The 17,029-nt window shown below is 46.4% G+C and overlaps 1 protein-coding gene across 2 annotated transcripts in view; it reads left to right on the forward strand.

The window, feature by feature from the left end:
* The window catches only part of KATNIP (katanin interacting protein), a 171,920-nt gene that overhangs the window by 24,717 nt on the left and 130,174 nt on the right, over positions 1–17,029 (forward strand). Inside the window, exon 1 of one of the 2 annotated variants that reach the window (XM_072942823.1) lies at positions 13,007–13,088. The exons of the other annotated variant lie outside the window; for it this stretch is intronic. The gene's annotated coding sequence lies outside the window, so the exon portion shown is untranslated. Of the gene's footprint in view, positions 1–13,006; positions 13,089–17,029 lie in introns of those variants that run through there. 2 annotated transcript variants of the gene reach the window in all.

Here is a 17,029-nt window from a genome sequence, read left to right on the forward strand (position 1 = left end):
TTAGAGGCTAGAGAGCGTGTGAGGGGAAAACACAGGCACTGGAGCCTGACGCCTGGGGTCGCACCCTGACTCATCACTTACCCAATGCTCCTCTGCCTCTGAGCCTCAGTTTCTTCATATGTAGAATGGGGTTAATAGTGGCGCCTACCTCACAGGTGCTCCAAACGATGCCTGATGTGTAGTAAGTGAATGAGTGACAGGGGCTTCTTCCTCTTTTCCTGCTTTTTCCTGTTTTTATTATACTTCTCTAAGAAGTTTCAGCAAAAGAGAGGTCCCCTCCCCACCACCATTAAGCACATAGTAAGGAAGGGATCTTTTCCCAAAGGACCATCAGAATCTAGTTACCAGAAGATGCGGGAGAGGCTAGCGGGCCGGCAAAGTACAGCCGCTGACCAGCACCTGACCAAGCCGGTAAAGCAGACAAATAGCGCCATTGTTAAACATGGCTTCCATGTCCGCGCCCACCACACCCAGTGAGGCAAGCATCCTCATCTCACACGTGAGGAATGCTGGCTCAGAGCAGTGAGGCCCCGAAACCGAGTTAAGACAGCAAGTGCAGGGCCCAGCTAATCCTGCACGTTCTGTGCACTGTGGTGAAGTGGCGAGAGCGTGGGTTGCTTTTGGAGACAGTTGGGGGAGCTTAGGCACGTGTTTTAACCATTCTCAGACTCGATTTCTTTATCTATAAAATGGGCGATATCTGTCCTTCCTCCTCAGGTGTCTGAGGGCTCAGTGAGGTTAGGGAGAAAAACACAGGAAACCCAGCCCACTCAGGACACCCCTGGCTCTCATACTGGCCACTTTCCCTCTCCTTCCTCCCGACCCTGCTGCCAGTTTAGAGCTGGACAGGAGGACCCCAGACTCCTGGGACCATAGGGCGGGGCAGGTGAATGGGAGGCAGGGGCAGTAACTGCTGGATAAGTGGGAGCCTCAGTTTCCTCGCCTGATGAGCTGATATGGTCCAACACTCACCTCCCCCAGCTAAGCCCTGTGAGTGATGGCTGCATCCTATTAGAGGCCACTGCCCCTCCCTGCCCACCCCCACTATGTATTTCAGAACAAAAATTGTGAAATAAGTGTAGGAAAGTTCAACAAAGCTCTCAGTTTCTTTTCCCAGGATGACCACTTTGATGCCTTTCTTTCGTTTAATGTGGAAGCCTAAACTCCTTCCAAAAAACTTCATCGGGCCACTCGTGCTTTGTTGATGCCCTGGGAGACAGTTTGGCACATGAGAGAGGGACTGGCAGGAGCGGTCAAGGGCAGGGAAGCGGTCCAGGTTGGATTGCTTGGATTTATATCCTGGTTCTACCTCTTCATTCGCTGTGTGGTCTTTGGCACTTTACATAACCTCTCTGGGCTTCAGTTTTCTGTCTGCAGAATGGAGCTGACAGCGTAGTGACACCTCATGGGGCTGTTGTGAGATTAAATAACACACATGAAGTACTTAGAACCACACCTGTAATTACGTGCCCTTTAAGTGTATGCTATTCAAGTCCCACTGCTGGGGCCTGTTCACTCCATGTTCCATCAGCTGGGGTTGCTGGGGGAGGCAGGGTTGGTGTAGTTCACATCTGCAGGCGTTTTACCTCTGTGGGGCCTGCATTATACATTTTAATCTCTTTCTGAGTCTAGAACGAATGCATACTAATTATAGAGAAATAGAAAATGCAGAAAGCTACAGCAATTAGGCATTATCTTACCCCCTAGCTAATCACTATCACTTGTCTTTTTGTTTCCTTCTAGCTTTTCTCTATGCAAATATATATATATATTTCAAGATTAAGATCACGCTAAGGGACAATTAAAAATTGTCTACCTTCCATTACTCTTTTTTATTTATTGAGGTATAACTTACATCCACAGAGTGGACAGTCTTTGGTGTTCAGCTTTATGAATTTTCATATAGTAATACTCCTGTCTTGGCATGACCCACATCAAAATACGGACTACTATTAGCGCCAAGGGCAACCACGATCTTGACTCTACCAGCATAAATTAGTTTTGCCTGTATTTGAACTTCATATAAACGGATTCACAGAGTCAGCACTCTTCTTGCCTTTTGGTTTTTTGTTAATCATGTCTGTGAGATTCATCCATGTTTTTAAATGTATCAGTAGTTCATTCTTAAACATGGTGGTCTAAACCTTCAGTTGTGCTTTTATTAGAAAAATTAAATTGCAAAATCATTTGAATTAATTATCATTGTTTTTAAAATTTCAAGTTTGTGCATTAAATAAAAATTCCTCTTCCAGCATACCCCAACCTAATTCCCCTTTCTAGGAATAAACTTGTCATCAATTGGATTTTCTTCTTTCTGAACTTTTTCCTGTTTATACAATTCTAGTCATTATTTCAGTTGGGAGTGCATTGGGCTGCAATTGATAGGAAACCCAACGAGCAATGGCCCAAACCAGGGATCAGCAAACTTTTTCTGTAAAAGGCCATGATGTCTCTGTCACAACGACTCAGCTCTGTCATTGAAAACGGCCATAGTCAATATGTTAATTAATGAGGGTGGCTGTGTTCCCACAAAACTTTATTGACAAAAATAGGCAGTGGGTCAGATTTGGCCTGTGGGGTATAATTTGCTGACCCTTGGCTTCACAATAGGGATTTGTTTGGCTCACATGACAAGAAATCTAGAAATAGCCTCATAAGAAAAACCTAATAATTTATACGCCTACTAAGAATATCTGAGAATGCCAGCCTCTCTAAAACCTTGCTAATAGTGGATTTTTAACAACCTATGATATGTTTGCCAGTACTCTTTGTCCTTATTCCTGTGTTTGGGGGAAATATTTTTGCCTGATCTTCCAGCTCAATAATTTTTTTTCTATATCTGTATCTATTCTAGTTTTCATTGTCTTTTGATTTTTAAAATTTTGATGATTAAATGTTTTACTTGTGATTTCTAATTATTTTCCGTAATGGGTTGTTCTTGTTCAGTGGAGTCAATGTCCTCTCTTATCCCTCTGAGAATATTAAATATATGTTTGATGTCTCTGCTTGCATTGTTATCTCTGTTTCTTTGGTTGTTAGTTCTGTCGTGTTGGCCACTCTCTTTCCTGGTGTGAGTTTTCCGGATTGTCTGGTGATTTGTGAATAGGTGCCCTTCTATGTGACGTGAGGTCCCATTTCCTTCTCTGTGGATGCTGTTTCTTTTTAACTCTGATTTGCTGCCAGTGATTGCAGGCAGAGGAGTGGAAATTGCTACAGGAAGTGTGATGCAAATAGTTTGTATTCTGAGCACAAGATCTTCCTTTGCCTTATGGATATGCCCTGCCTTTCTGTCCCAGAGACCCACAGCCACAGCTGCTACAAACTGAGTGGATTGAAGGGCCACTTCCTGGTGTCCCCTTAGGCGTTTTCAATTAGCCTCTTTGACCTTTGACCCCTCTTCCCCCTGGAGAATGTGTTGCCTCCATGTTTAGAGCAGCCCAAGACCACCTTCCCCTATCACAGCAGTCCTCCCTCGCTTCTGATTTGGCCTGTGCTTCTTTTCACTAATCCAGTTCTGTCTGCCATCCATTTCTCAGGGATTTCTCAGCATTTTAAATCTGCTAGTAGCCCCCTCTCCTCCCCTTCCCATCTCTTACAAATTTTAACTGTTGTCATTTTTATGTCATTGGGTAGAAGAGGCTGATGTGTGTACTTGCTCTTGATTCAGTCTCAAGGTGACTTCTTGTTAGAGTTTTCACCTTCCTGATCACCTTCATTGGGACAAGTTTATCTTTCTCTAAAAATACACCATATCAGAACCAAACTGAATATTCCAACTATGAACAGATCAGTGTACACTATGGGAATGGAGTGTACTTTCTAGTAAGAACTGGGTTCAAATGCTTACTGTGCTCTCAACCACACTGGTCAAGTCCATTCACTTCTCTAAGCCTCAGCTTCCTCACCTGTCAAATGGGAATAATGATTATAATCCCCGCCTCACAGGTTAATGAGAGTATCAGTTGAAACAGTGTGTCAAGTTTTTAACATGGGGCCTGGCACACAGTAGGTGCTGAAACATGTTAGTTCACTTCTTCTCTCAGCTCCTGACAAGATTTCCATCTCGCTCATTGTGTGTGCCGTGGTGGTGGTAGATTTTGGCAGCCACATCACTCTGTTAGCTCTCACTGAACACATTAGCTAAAAGCCCTGCCTTTGTCCCATGAACTTTTCCCAAGCAGACTTTTCCAGTGCCTCTCCTTGTGTAGGACCTTTACCCTGGCTGTGATGCGTTTTGTCAAGCTGTTCTTGCACCATCGCTAGCCTGCAGAAATTGATCTTTGAACCCAGATTCCGTCATCTAGTTGATTCCATGTACTTCCCATCTGAATGTCATCTGCAGACTTAATAAACAGGCTTCAACAGCCAGATCCAGCCATTGATAAAATTATGGCCTGGGATAGGACCAAGGACAGAACCCCATGGCATGCCACCCTTCAGGGGAAGAGTAATTTAGATGACTGGGCAAGATGATTAATTTGTCCAGTTCCTGTAATAGTGTGTCCTTGTGGCTTGATTATAATAATAATATTAGCAACCATGCATTGGGTGTTTTTTACTGGCCAGGCACTGAGGTAAGTATTTTTCATATATTACTGTTTCTTATAACAAGTCTGCAAGGCAAATATTTGTACTACTTAGGACTTAGTTTAGAAAAATAAACTCAATCTAGCTTTAGCAAAACAGGGACGATGTTACTTCATTACAGAGCTCTGAGTGGGTGCCTCCCAGAAGCCAAGGGCAGGGACGCATCTGGCTGGCACAATGACAAAAATGGTGTCGAGAGTGGTGAACCAGTGTCTGGGGCCCTCTAGGGTCCCAGAAAATCCTCTCTCTATGGCTCTTTACGTCTGTCAGCGTCTGTGTCCTTCTCACTTGGTACAAACTAGCTTTCTCTGTTTCTCAGTTCACCTGGCAGAAAATAGTCCCATCGGCTACTCTGAGTTCACTCTCCCCCTTTCCAGAGAGCAGCCAGATCTTCCCTGAGCCTGTTAGTCCAAATCCCCCAGGATTGTTGGCCTGCGTGGGTCAGGTGTCTGCTCCTAGGCAGCAGTGGGGTCACCCTGTTTGGACATGACCACCAAGAGCCTCAGTGCCATGACCTGATAGCCATGGGGCAGGCAATGTCTGGTGTCCAGCTGCACGTTTTATAAGTGAGCAGAAGGCCCAGAGTCACATATCTGGGAAGTAGAGGAACCAAGACTTCATCTTAGTCTGCCTGATGCTGCAGCTCGTGTGGTCGATGCTCTGTTCCTTTCCTCAGGCCATGTGGTCCCAGGGCGGCTCTTCTGGTGGTGCTGGTGAGGACTGGCTCGTGCCTGAGGCCGGAGAGGCCAAGCGCCCACCTTCTGCGGCACCATGGTCCAGTCCCAGTTCATAGCTCCAAGATCCCTGGTTGGTTGGCTTGTTTCTTTGGTGACTCGGCAGATGCCTCCACCCTGGGCATCACAGACCTCACGACTTGGTGGAGGGACCTGATACTTGAGAGTATAAGCTGGAGTCCAGTAAAGCTCTGTTCGTTCCAGCTCTGTCACTATTTTGCTGGTGACTCTGTGCCTCAGTTTCCATAACTGTAAAATGGAGAACATTACACTTTTTCAGATGTTGCAATGATTTAATGAGATGATACGTGTAAACCATATCTGGCCAGCATAGAGTAATCAATTCTATTCATGTTGCCAGTTAATTAACTCTGTAACAATGGAAAAAGTTTAGGAATCCAGAAGAGAAAATCTTTTACTTGCCAATAGGGTAGGGAGCAGAAGGCGGATTGACTGACGTTTCAAGGAGGAAATGGCATTGAAGCTTGAATAATGGAGAGGAGGGTTGGGTTAGGGCAAGGCAGATAAAAAGAACATGTGTAGACGCATACACAGGTGCATGAGGGACCAGCAAGTAGTTCATTGTGATAGAAGCAAAGAATGTTATGTACTGGGAGAAAACAGGGATCAGGAAGTCGGTGATACGGGCTGGGGCCCGATCGAGAAAACTTTGTTTGCTTGTTCGTGCGCCTGCATCCACTCAGCAAATATTCAAGTACCTGCTGTGTACCAGGCAAGGCCCTGGGTCCTATAGGTTCCGAGGTGAACAAAACAGACACAAATCCACAGCCTTATGGCACTTATGTCCTAGTGGTTAGAGTAAGTAAAAGCTAGAAGGTGTCAGAGGGAAAAACAAAGCAGAGAAGGGGGTGGGGTTTCTGGGAGGGTTGCGATGTCACATAGGTCCTCAGGCAGGCCTCACTGAGGTGGGCAGAGACAAAGGAGGTGAGAGCCTTGGGCACAAGGACAGCAAAGACGGAAGTCCCGAGGGTGGAGAGTGTGTGGCTGAATTAGGGGGTAGGGGTGGCAGCGTGGTGGGAGGTCCTTAGTTATACAAGAAATACATGAAAGCGGCTTCCTTAAGAGAATTATTTTTAACCCTCTAGAGAAGGCTACAATCCCTTGTGCCAATTCCCACCCCCCCCATCCAAGTCTTCCCCTCCCTGGAGTAACTATTGTCACGAGCTTGGCACGCATTCTTCCAGACCTTTCTCTGTGTATCTGCTTACCCAAGTGTATCCATAAAATAGATGTAGTATTTTTGGAGAGTATATATTTTAACAAAATGGTATCACAATGAATGTGTGGTACGTGCCTTGTAAGTTGTAATTTGCCTGTCGTCCCTGAACCGTATCTTGGAGATGCATCCTTGGTGTTACAAACCAACCCAGTTTTTTAAAAACTTGTTACGTTATGTTATGGACAGACTGTGTGGGTTATTCAGCCGTCTTCCAGATGGAGAGCATTAGCATTTTATACATTACTCCTCGGGCACCTGTGTGTCTTTCTGGTAGATTCCAAGGAGTGAAATGGCTGGGTCTGAGTAGATTGAAGCTATGCGAGGTTTTGTTTTGTCTTGTTTTAGCGGATTCTGCCACCTTGCTCCTCAAAGTGCCTCCATCACCTTACTCACCAGCCGTGGCAGGTTTCTAATGAGGGAAGCCACGGAGATCTGTGTTTTAGAGCAAAGCACAGTGGTGGGCTGTGGGTTGGAAGGAGCAAGCAGGGGGCTGAGAGATCAGGGAATTTGTGGGCTGCTGTTCTGTTCTTAAGAACCTGCATTTGGAGGGGACAGAGGCTACTTTAGGGGCGGGGAGAGACGCTCCCAATCCCTTCCTTTCCTTCTGAAAATAGATCTGTGCAAACGAAACATTGTCTCTCCTGCGGCCTGCACGCCTGGCTTCTTCCCGGTCAGCCAGTTTCTGTTCCTAGCCCTCCGCATCAGCTTGAAGTCATCCCCTTTTGACAAACAGACCGATAGAGACCTTATAAAAATGCTATTTTTATTAGAGTGGACCAACTCCTCCATCATCGGGCCTTTATCCTGCCACCAGTCTGAGAGCATCCTTTGCCAGCCACCCTCGATGGTGCGTTCAGGGGTTGGTGCACCTCTGAGGTTGTTTGTCACCAGACTGGCGCCCATTACAAGAGTCTGATCACAGCCTCTCTCCAGAGGCAGACCAAATCCTACACCCAGCTGCTCTCCCCAGAAACAATTTAGCTCGGCCCCTTCCTACAACAGAAAAGGAAAGTTGCAGCTTTTAAAAAGCTATGTCATCTTTCCTTTGCATGAATTTCAGGTGGGTGTTAACTTTGTGGTATAAAATACCTTCGGGATTAGCTCAGGGAGCTGGGTCTAGGGTCAACTCTGAGTTTAGATTTTGTGCCATCACCATTAGAAACTTCGAGATGTTTCTAATCAGCATCATCTTCATTGCTAACATTTATCGAGCATGTATTACGTGCCAGACAGTATTCTAAGAATTTTGTGTATAAGGTGGGTGCTTTTAATCATTGTCCCACTTTTTTTTGCATTTTTAAATTGAGATATAATTTACATAAGACAAAATTTACCATTTAAAGTGTACAATTCAGTGATGTTTTATTTTCACAAAGCTATGCAACCATCACCACTATCTAATTCTAAAACATTTAGATCACCCCATAGAGAAACCCTGTACCTATTAGCAATCACTCCCAATTCCTCCCTATCCCATTCCCTGGCAACCTCTCATCTGCTTTCTGTTTCTGTGGATTTGCCTGTTCTGGGCATCTCATGTAAATTGAATCATGCAATATGTGGCCTTTCATGTCTGGCTTCTTTCACTCAGCATAATGTTCTCAGGGGTCATCCATGCTGTCATATGTGCCAGTGCTTCATTTCTTTCTACATTTGAATGAAATGCCACTGTATAGATACACCATACCCTGTTACCCATTCATCCGTTGACAGTTGGGTTGCTTCCACTTTTCGGCTGTTATGAACAAGGCCGCTCAGACAGCATCCCAGTCTGACAGCTGAGGAAACTCAGGTGCAAGTACTGTTTCCCACTCACACGAGCTGGATGGGATTCTCACTCAGGTGTCTGGCTTCACAGCTGAGTCCTGACCACCCTACTTGTCTGTTTAGCTGTTGCACGAAGACCCAAGAATTGAGGGCCTATGTCACACACCTCCATGGCAACCATATTTCGGAATTAAAATTTGGGCCCTTTGATCCAAGGACTCCATTTTGTGGGACTTGAGTCTGTCCTGTTTGAACTCAGGACCATGGTGGGAAGTCCTGGCTGAGTCAGAATCATCCATTCAGTTCAAAATGTGTTTACTGATGGCCTTTGATGTAACGAGACCCAGCCCTGCCCTGGGAGTTCACGGTCAAGGAGAACATGCTGCTGTAGGTCCCCAGGGAGCAGAACCTGGGATGGAGATGTGTAGCGCAGAAGGCTGATTGGGGAGGGCTCGCAGGAGCAACACCCGGGCGGGCTGGGGGAAGCAGGCGAGGGCAGGAGGAGGAGGTGAACTTAGACTCAAGCCTTGCTGATCCCGTAGGGAGCTGTGGGGATGGGCGGCCCTTCAGAGATGTTCCCAGGCGAGGCAAGGAGCCTGGGTCTGTGTATCCTTGGCCTCAGTCGGTATCAGAGGCTGGGCATAATCTGGGACAAGACAGGCTCCTTCCCGGAAAGGGACACAGCCCCTGGGAGCCAGGGGTGAGTGAGCGCTGGGCCCGCAGCACAGCGTCCACTGCACCACCTAGGTCCGGGTCCATGCTGGCTTCATCAGTGCTCTGGCAGAGAGTGGTCTGTGAGGATGCTTTGGGAACACAGCTGAGGGAGGGTGTAACCCAGCCTGGGATAGGTGTGAGCAAGAGGGAAACTTCTCGGCAGGGGAAGCGGCAAGTGCCTTGGCCCTGAGGGGAAAGGGGCTGGGCCTCTCTGAGAAACAGCCAGAAGGGCTATAGGGCCAAGGGCTGGACAGGAGGTGGGCATAAGGTCAGGAGGGTGGTGGAGCCAGAGTGCTTTCATCTCTGTCTCTGGTCCTGAGCACAGCGCCCAACTCACAGGAGAATCTCCCTAGAAGTATTTACTGAATAAATGGGAAGGGCCTGGAGTGCTCCCCCCTCTTCAGGGGGTGGGGGCCAGCTCTAGAGGGTGTGTTTGTTCAGGCAACGCAGCTTGTGGGGCAGGAGGTGATAGATGTGGTCCTGGTGATAGATGCGCTCTGGGAGAGGTTCATTCCCTTCGAAGTAAGGGTCCTCGGATGCAAATCAAGCAGTGGAGGCAGAGTTTGGAGGGAGGATTCCACCCAGGCTGCCTCTCTCCGCCCATCAGGCCAAGTGGCGGGTGCTGCAGGATCGGAGGCTTTGACAGGTAACAGCCACCCTAAATCAGGAGAGCGCCAGTCTGGGAGCTCGAGACTGCCTCTCTCTTTCCTTAGCTGTCAGAGGCTGTTTATACTACTGGCCTTCCAGGAGGCCGGCCCTTGCAGGCTCTCCTCAGGGTGGAGGGTGGGAATAGCCTCAGCCTGTGAACAGGTCTGCTCAAAACCCGCCAGTAGCCCTCTGGCCACCTCAGAGTCAGACCAGAGTCCTCACCATGACCTCTGCCCCAGTCCCACCCCATTCCTCCCACTCCTACCTCAGGGCCTTTGCACTTGCTGTTCCTGCCACTTGAAACCCACCTTCATCCAGATTCTCACAAGGGTCCCTTCTCCTTCCTTCAGTTTCTGCTTGCAGGACATTTTACCAGAGGCCTGCTCTGACCCCTGGCTACAATAGTACCTCCCTCCCCCACTGCCTCTGCCTTTCTCTTTTATTCTTCATAGCTTTTAGCACCATCTGACATACTATATATGTCAGTATTATTATTATTATTTTAATGGAGGTACTGGGGAATTGAGCCCAGGACCTCGTGCATGCTAAGCACGTGCTCTGTCTACCACTGAGCTATACCCTCCTTCCCCCATTTCTTTACTTTTTATCACCTGTCTCCTGTCTCTGAAATTGAGCTCCGTGATAGTGGAGACTTTGATGGGCTCACTTTGTGTCTCCAGAATAAGTGTTCAATAAATATTGAGTGAACGACTTGGTAAAATGAGGTCTGTGCCGCCTGCCTCTCAGGGCTGTGTGCACGTGGAAGTTGGGGCACGGAGCTTCCCAGCGTGTGAGCTGCTTACTCCCCAGCCCTGCAGGTGGCACGCGAACGTGGGCTATTTTCATCAGTCCATATTTCTGTTTGCTTTCTATTTATGGCAGGTGATAATGATTTTCCATCTATGGCGTTAATATAAAGTTTCCTTTTTGAAGTAAGCTCATTCAAGATTAAAAAAAGAGAAAAATCTATACTGGTGAGCCTCAAAGAGTTTATAATTCACATTGCCATCTTCCTAGAAAACTTTTCTGAGAGTAAAAGAAATATTAATTACTTTCTAGCAGCCATGTATTGAAAAGGATTTTTCAGATAGCTTTGGAAAGAGAACATTTTCATAAAGATACAGCGTACTGGTTCCTGGAGTCCAGGAGGAAGTCCTAGATTCTGGATCTGCATCAATATCCTACAAACCCTGATACTAAGTATAAAATCTCAAAGTATACATTGGTTGCAGTAAATGATGGTGCATAAATATTTGAGAAATAACCCAAAGTCTTCCTTCGATTATCCATCTGGTGTACACATAGCATGTGATCTTGCTGCCGATTCCACTCAGGGCATGAGAAACGCCAGTCTTGGCTGCAGCCTTTGTGTTGTTTTGATTCACCTCTAGGGGGCGGTATCAGCTGTTGCTTTAGATCTTGCAGTGTAGGCATGCTAACTGCGGAGTATTTGTTGTTCCTGTTTTGAGGATGGGAGAACTATAATTTTTCATTCAACTAATATGCACTAAGGACTTACAACACAGCACTGGGACATAAAGAACAATCACTGGGAGAACACTGAGGTGGGTTTTGAAGGAAGAGTAGGAGTTTTGTACTGTGAGATACATTTGGGTGGTCTCTGTCTGAGAGCTTAGGGCCATCACTGAGAGCATTCAGTAAGGTATTATTTCAACCCTCTACTAAATGCTTCCCTGGCCCTAGGACATGGCACAGACTTCAGATTCAGACAGCCCTGTATACATTCTACCTCCGTACCAGTGAGAACTCACTCAGGTATGAAACACACACACACACACACACACATACATCAAACTGGCCTGAGTAAAGAAAGAAATATATTAGCTCTTGTGACTGAAAAGTCCAACATAGTGCTGGCTTCAGGCAGGGCTGGATATGGGGATTAAACACAGTTAAGAAGTTTTAGTTTCTGTCTGGTCTGTCTTTCTGTGTCCTCAATTCTGCTGCCTCTGTGTTGGCGTCACTCTTGGACAGGTGTCTCCATGAAGCATAGAAGGATGTTCATAATTCATGAACTTAATCAGTTGATAAAAGTAACTTCTTCCTGTTGGTGGCCCTTGGAGCTCTTGTCTCAGCTCAGCTAATAATTCTTGGGGAAGAGGAATAGGGACTTTTTCAGTGGCTTTAACCAATCCCTGGGTTGAGTCTGTTGGCCTGGCTTGGGGCGCATGCCTAGCCCTGAACCAGTCACCTAGCCAGGGAGACAGACTAGCCAAAGTGGCCAGGCCTACGTCACATGCTTGCCCTTGTGGTGCCAGCACCAGTGTTATTTCCACCTACACTGCATTACTGAGAACAGGGGAGAGGTTGTTTCCCAAAGGAAAACTGAGGTGATGTAACTAGACGAAAATGACACTTCAGCATTCAAAGCCTCAGTTTCCTCCTCTATAAAATGGGGACCATGAGCCTAGGGCATAGTAGTATTGCGACTCCCCCAACAAGCACCCACAGAGAGCATGATTAATGGTAATTAAAGCAGTCTGAAGCCTGGGCTCCAGTAACCTGGAACATTGACTTGTCGCTCATAAATTGTCCCTCAGTTAAGATATGGCACTTGCGGGGAGGAGGGGCAGGGCAGATGGAGTAACTCAGGTGTACAGAGGTGCTCCGTGAACTCTGCGGTGCCCCCGACACAGTGTGTTCACAGCCTCATTATTAAACTGTTCCAAGTTATTGTTCTTCTCCCCCGGGACTTGACACCTGCGAAGTCAGGTCCCCAACGTCCGCCAGCCCTGGAAACCAGCACTAGACTCTCAGCTGCTTGTTAATGCAGCTCAGGCTCTGGTCCTTGCTAAATCAGCCCTGTTTAGGAGAATTCCAATATTCTGGCCTCAGAGGAATACGTGATTCCTGAAATATAGACTCTGTCGAGCTCCTTTAAAGCATAACTGATTCTTGGCGTTACTTTCCAATTCCATTTTTTTTCCCCCAGAGAGAATTAATAATATGGCCATTGATAAAATTCTACAGCGTCTCTGAGGCCAGCATTAGGGATAAAGATGATAAAGATGCAGTGGCACTTTGCTTTCGTGTCACGTCCAAATTCCTTAGACCATTTGCCGTACTTAACTCGCACCTCCTCGGCACCCATCCCTCTAGTCAAACCCAACTTCTGGCCAATCCATGAACGTCTTGGGCTTTCTCAGGCCCCCAAACCTTTGCCCGTGCTGCTCCCGCTGTCTGGAATGCCTTTCTCCTGTTGCCCAGCAAACCTTTCAGCTTTCAAATCTCAGCTCAAATGTCTCCTTATTTATTCATTTAGTGAGGACCCACTGTGTGCCAGACACTGTCCTAGGGGCTTGGAATGCACAAGGTGACCACGGCAGACACAGTTTCTGCCTTCACGGAATGCCCATTCTAGCGCAGCGGGCGACCCAGTAAGTAAAAGGCATAGTGAGTAAGATAAAGTAGATATTATGTCAGTGGGGAGTTGGGAATGGAAGTGTATGTGCACAGCTTGCAGTTTTATTTATTTATTTTTTATTGAAGTTTAGTTGATTTCTGATGTTGTGTTGATTTCTGTGTTAGTTTCTGGTATACAGTGTAGTGATTCAGTTGTACATATATATATATTCTTTTTCATATTCTTTTTTATTATAGGTTATTACAAGATATTGAATGTAGTTCCCTGTACAGTAGGACCTTGTTGTTTATCTGTGTTATTTACAGTAGTTTGTTTCTGCTAATCCCAAACTCCAAATTTGTTCCTCCCCCCCACCCCCTTTGGTGCCCATAAGTTTGTTTTCTATGTCTGAGTCTCTTCGTTTTATAAATAAGTTCATTTGTATCTTTTTTTCTTTTTGGTTTCCACATATAAGTGATATCATATATTTGCCTCTCTCTGTCTGACTTACTTCACTTAGTATGATCATCTCTAGGTCCATCCATGTTGCTGCAAATGGCATTATCTCATTCTTTTTTATGAGTAGTATTCCACTGTGTATGACATATATATGTATCTCACATCTTCTGTATTCAGTCATCTGTCCATGGACATTTAGGTTGCTTCCATATCTTGGCTATTGTAAATAGTGCTGCTATGAATATTGGGGTGCATGTATCTTTTCAAGTTAGAGTTTTCTCTGGATATATACCCAAGAGTGGGACTGCTGGATCATAATGGCAAGTCTGTTTTTTATTTTTTTAAGGAGTCTCCATACTTTTTTCCATACTGGCTGCACCAAACCACATTCCCACCAACAGTGGAGGAGGGTTACCTTTTCTCCATACCCTCTCCAGCATTTGTAGTTTGTGGACTTTTTAATGATGGCCAGTCTGACCAGAGTGAAGTGATAACTCATTGTAGTTTTGATTTGCATTCCTCTGGTAATGAGTGATATTGAGCATCTTTTCCTCTGCCTATTGGCCATCTTCTTTGGAGAAGAAGTTTTAGGTCTTCTGCCCATTTTTGATCGGGTAGTTTGCTTTTTTGTTACTGAGTTTTATGAGCTGTTTGTATATTCTGGAACTTAAGCCCTTATTAGTTACATCATTTGCAAATATTTTCTCCCAGTTTGTATATTGTCTTTTCATTTTGTTTATGGCTTCCTTTGCATAGTTTGCAATTTTAAATAGAGTGGCTGGGGAGGACTTCCCCAAGAAGGGAAGATCTGAGGCAAGCCTTGAAGGAGTGAGGAATCTGAGTGTTTACCTGGGAGAAGGGCACTCCGGCAGGAGTGGTGAGTCAAAGGCTCTGAGGTGGGCGCATGCTGAGTGCTGAGGTTCTGGAGTGAGGAAGAGGTGGAAGGTGGTCAGAGATGTGAGTGAAGGCCCAGTGCATAGGGCCCGGTGGCTGCTGGGATGCGGGCAGAGTCCAGGGCAGAGGGGCGCCATGATTCGAAGTCCGTAGGACCCTGGGCTGTAACAGTGAGAACAGACTGCAGGGGTGAGGGCAGGAGCAGGAGACCAGGGAGGTTCTCCCGAACCAGTGTGGTCATGGGCAGGCGGGAAGACGTAGTTGGGTTTTGGAGATACGATATTTTTCACATGGAGCTGGTGGGCTGGATGTGGAGTGGGTGAGTGAGTTAGTGAGTCAGGCTTCGACGATGACTCCCAAGGATTTGGATCTGGCCGTATCCTCAGGAGCCTTCCTAGTTCCCTCATGCAGATCCTTGGTGTCACATGTTGTGCATTTTATTATAATCATTTGTCTCCTTTTTTTTGGTCTCAGATGCCCTTGATCATCTGATGAAAGTTACAGGGACTCTCTTCACAGAAAAATACCCTTCTGCGTTCAATTGAATGGGTGTTCCCAGGACCCACTGCGGGCCACCCCCCCCCACCCTCGTTTCAGGACCCCTGGCCAGGGTGTGTTTGCTTGACTGATTGCACACCAGCAGCCATTCATACCACACACAATAGGAGTGGAGGCAGAGCTGTGCAGATCGGCCCTGACTGGTGGGTGGGTTCAGCCTACACCAAGCTGATATCAGAGTTTTTGGTTTAACCCTCATCACAAGTGTAACAGCCACACAGTAAGCACTTGATAAATGTTTGCTGAAAGACAGTGATGATACACTTGGCACTTTATAAGGTTCTCCCACCTGTGTGGATTGGCTTTAGTATTAATTAATGCCTCTGTTTTATAGCTAGAGAAGTAAACTCTAAGCAAAGGCAAGTGTGCTGTGCCGGGGAAAGGTGGTGTCTGAGGGTCAACCTGGCGGGTGCTTTAAGCAATCCTAGCAGTTATCACCACGGACATGGGTGATGATGGAGCTAGGACTAGAGCCCTGGACTCCAGGCTCACCACAGGATGTTCCCCTCCTTCCCCCACAGTTCTGAGCTCCAGGAGTTTATAATCCGGCGAGGGGATTAGTAAGTAGAAGAAAGAAAAGGATCCTGAATTACTTCCACTCTTCTCCTTGTTAATCCTTAGAGCAGCCCGGGGAGGGAGACCTTATTAATATCTCCTTTTTACAGACGAGGAAACTGAGGCTCAGAGAAGGTAAGTAGGAGAGTTCAGGACTCACCCCTCAGTCTCCAAATCCCCAGATAATGAGCGAGCAATATATACAGTTAAAGGCTTACAACGTAGCACTCAATTATATACGATTTCACCCTGTATTGTATATAATTTAATACTAATTGCAGGGTTTCAGAATGAGCTGAAGTGAGCGGAGCTGAGAATGGCAAGGGAAGGCTGCAGCAGGGAGACTTTGGGAGCTGAGCTGGGCCTTGGAGAGGATTTGGGTGGAGGCTGGAGGGAAAAGGAAAAGAATGAGTTAAGACATCAGGACAGGAATGGGCTGGGTAGGGGCGGGGAGGAGCTAGGATAGTACGTAAGTGTAAATATAACTGACTTCCATTGGGAACTACCCAAGTGCCTGGTACTGTGTGCCTTTTTATTGTTCTTGCATCCAATCCGCATTTGACCCTATGAGGGAAAAAAAGACCCAGCAAGGACAAGTACTGTTACTACCTACATTTGACAGACAAGGCAACTAATGGCTCTGTTGTGACGTGGAGCCAGACCTGGACTCCAGAGCTCACTATCTTCTCAGCTCAAGTTCAGAGCCGATCTGGTTAGAGGTGGATGTACTGTGAATAGTGGAGAATAAGATGGGCTGGTTTAGGGCCTTGCAAAGGGGCCTGTGGACATCGCCTGGGAGCTTGTTAGAAATGTAGGCTCAGGCCCCTCCCCAGACTTACTGAACCCGAACCTGCATTTCAGCGCAATCCCCGGTTATTTGAGAGTGCATCAGCATTTCCGAAGCACGGAGCTGGTGAGAAGTTTGGCTAGATACATGCCTGCGCTCTTTCCAGTGACATCTCCCTCCTGGTAGAGGCGAATAAATGCATTCCCAGAGGGTTTGAGGTGAAAACCCAGGGCAGCCCACCACAAGCTGAGATCTCTTTGAAGTCTCCTATTTCATCTAAAAATGTCATTGAATGTTTCATTCCATACCGTAATATATCAGTGGTCATTTTAATATCTCAAAATGGTTATGTAAATTGCCATGGAGTAAGATCCGTGTTCCCGGAAGATACGTGGGGTGGGTTTCCTTGTATCTTAAATGAGGTAATAATAACTACTTCAAGGGCTGCTGCGAAGATCAAAGGAGAATCATGTATATGGAAATGCTGCGTAAACTATCCACATCATACACTTGTTGTTCTGGAAGGAACTGAGGATCCTCTCCAGACCAGGTGTCTCGTAACTAACCAGCTGTCTTCAAGGTGAGGCAGGGCTCAGTCTCGGGGAAGACAAAAGGATGCCTCTGGGCATCTCAGGAAGCCAGGAAACTAGGAATAGAAATGCCTATTGCTGGTTTGTTTAAATTTCTTATGATTTTTATAATATCATCCTTTCTTCTTATTT

This window comes from Vicugna pacos, chromosome 18 (assembly GCF_048564905.1).
Source record: "Vicugna pacos chromosome 18, VicPac4, whole genome shotgun sequence".
Classification (NCBI taxonomy): domain Eukaryota; kingdom Metazoa; phylum Chordata; class Mammalia; order Artiodactyla; family Camelidae; genus Vicugna; species Vicugna pacos.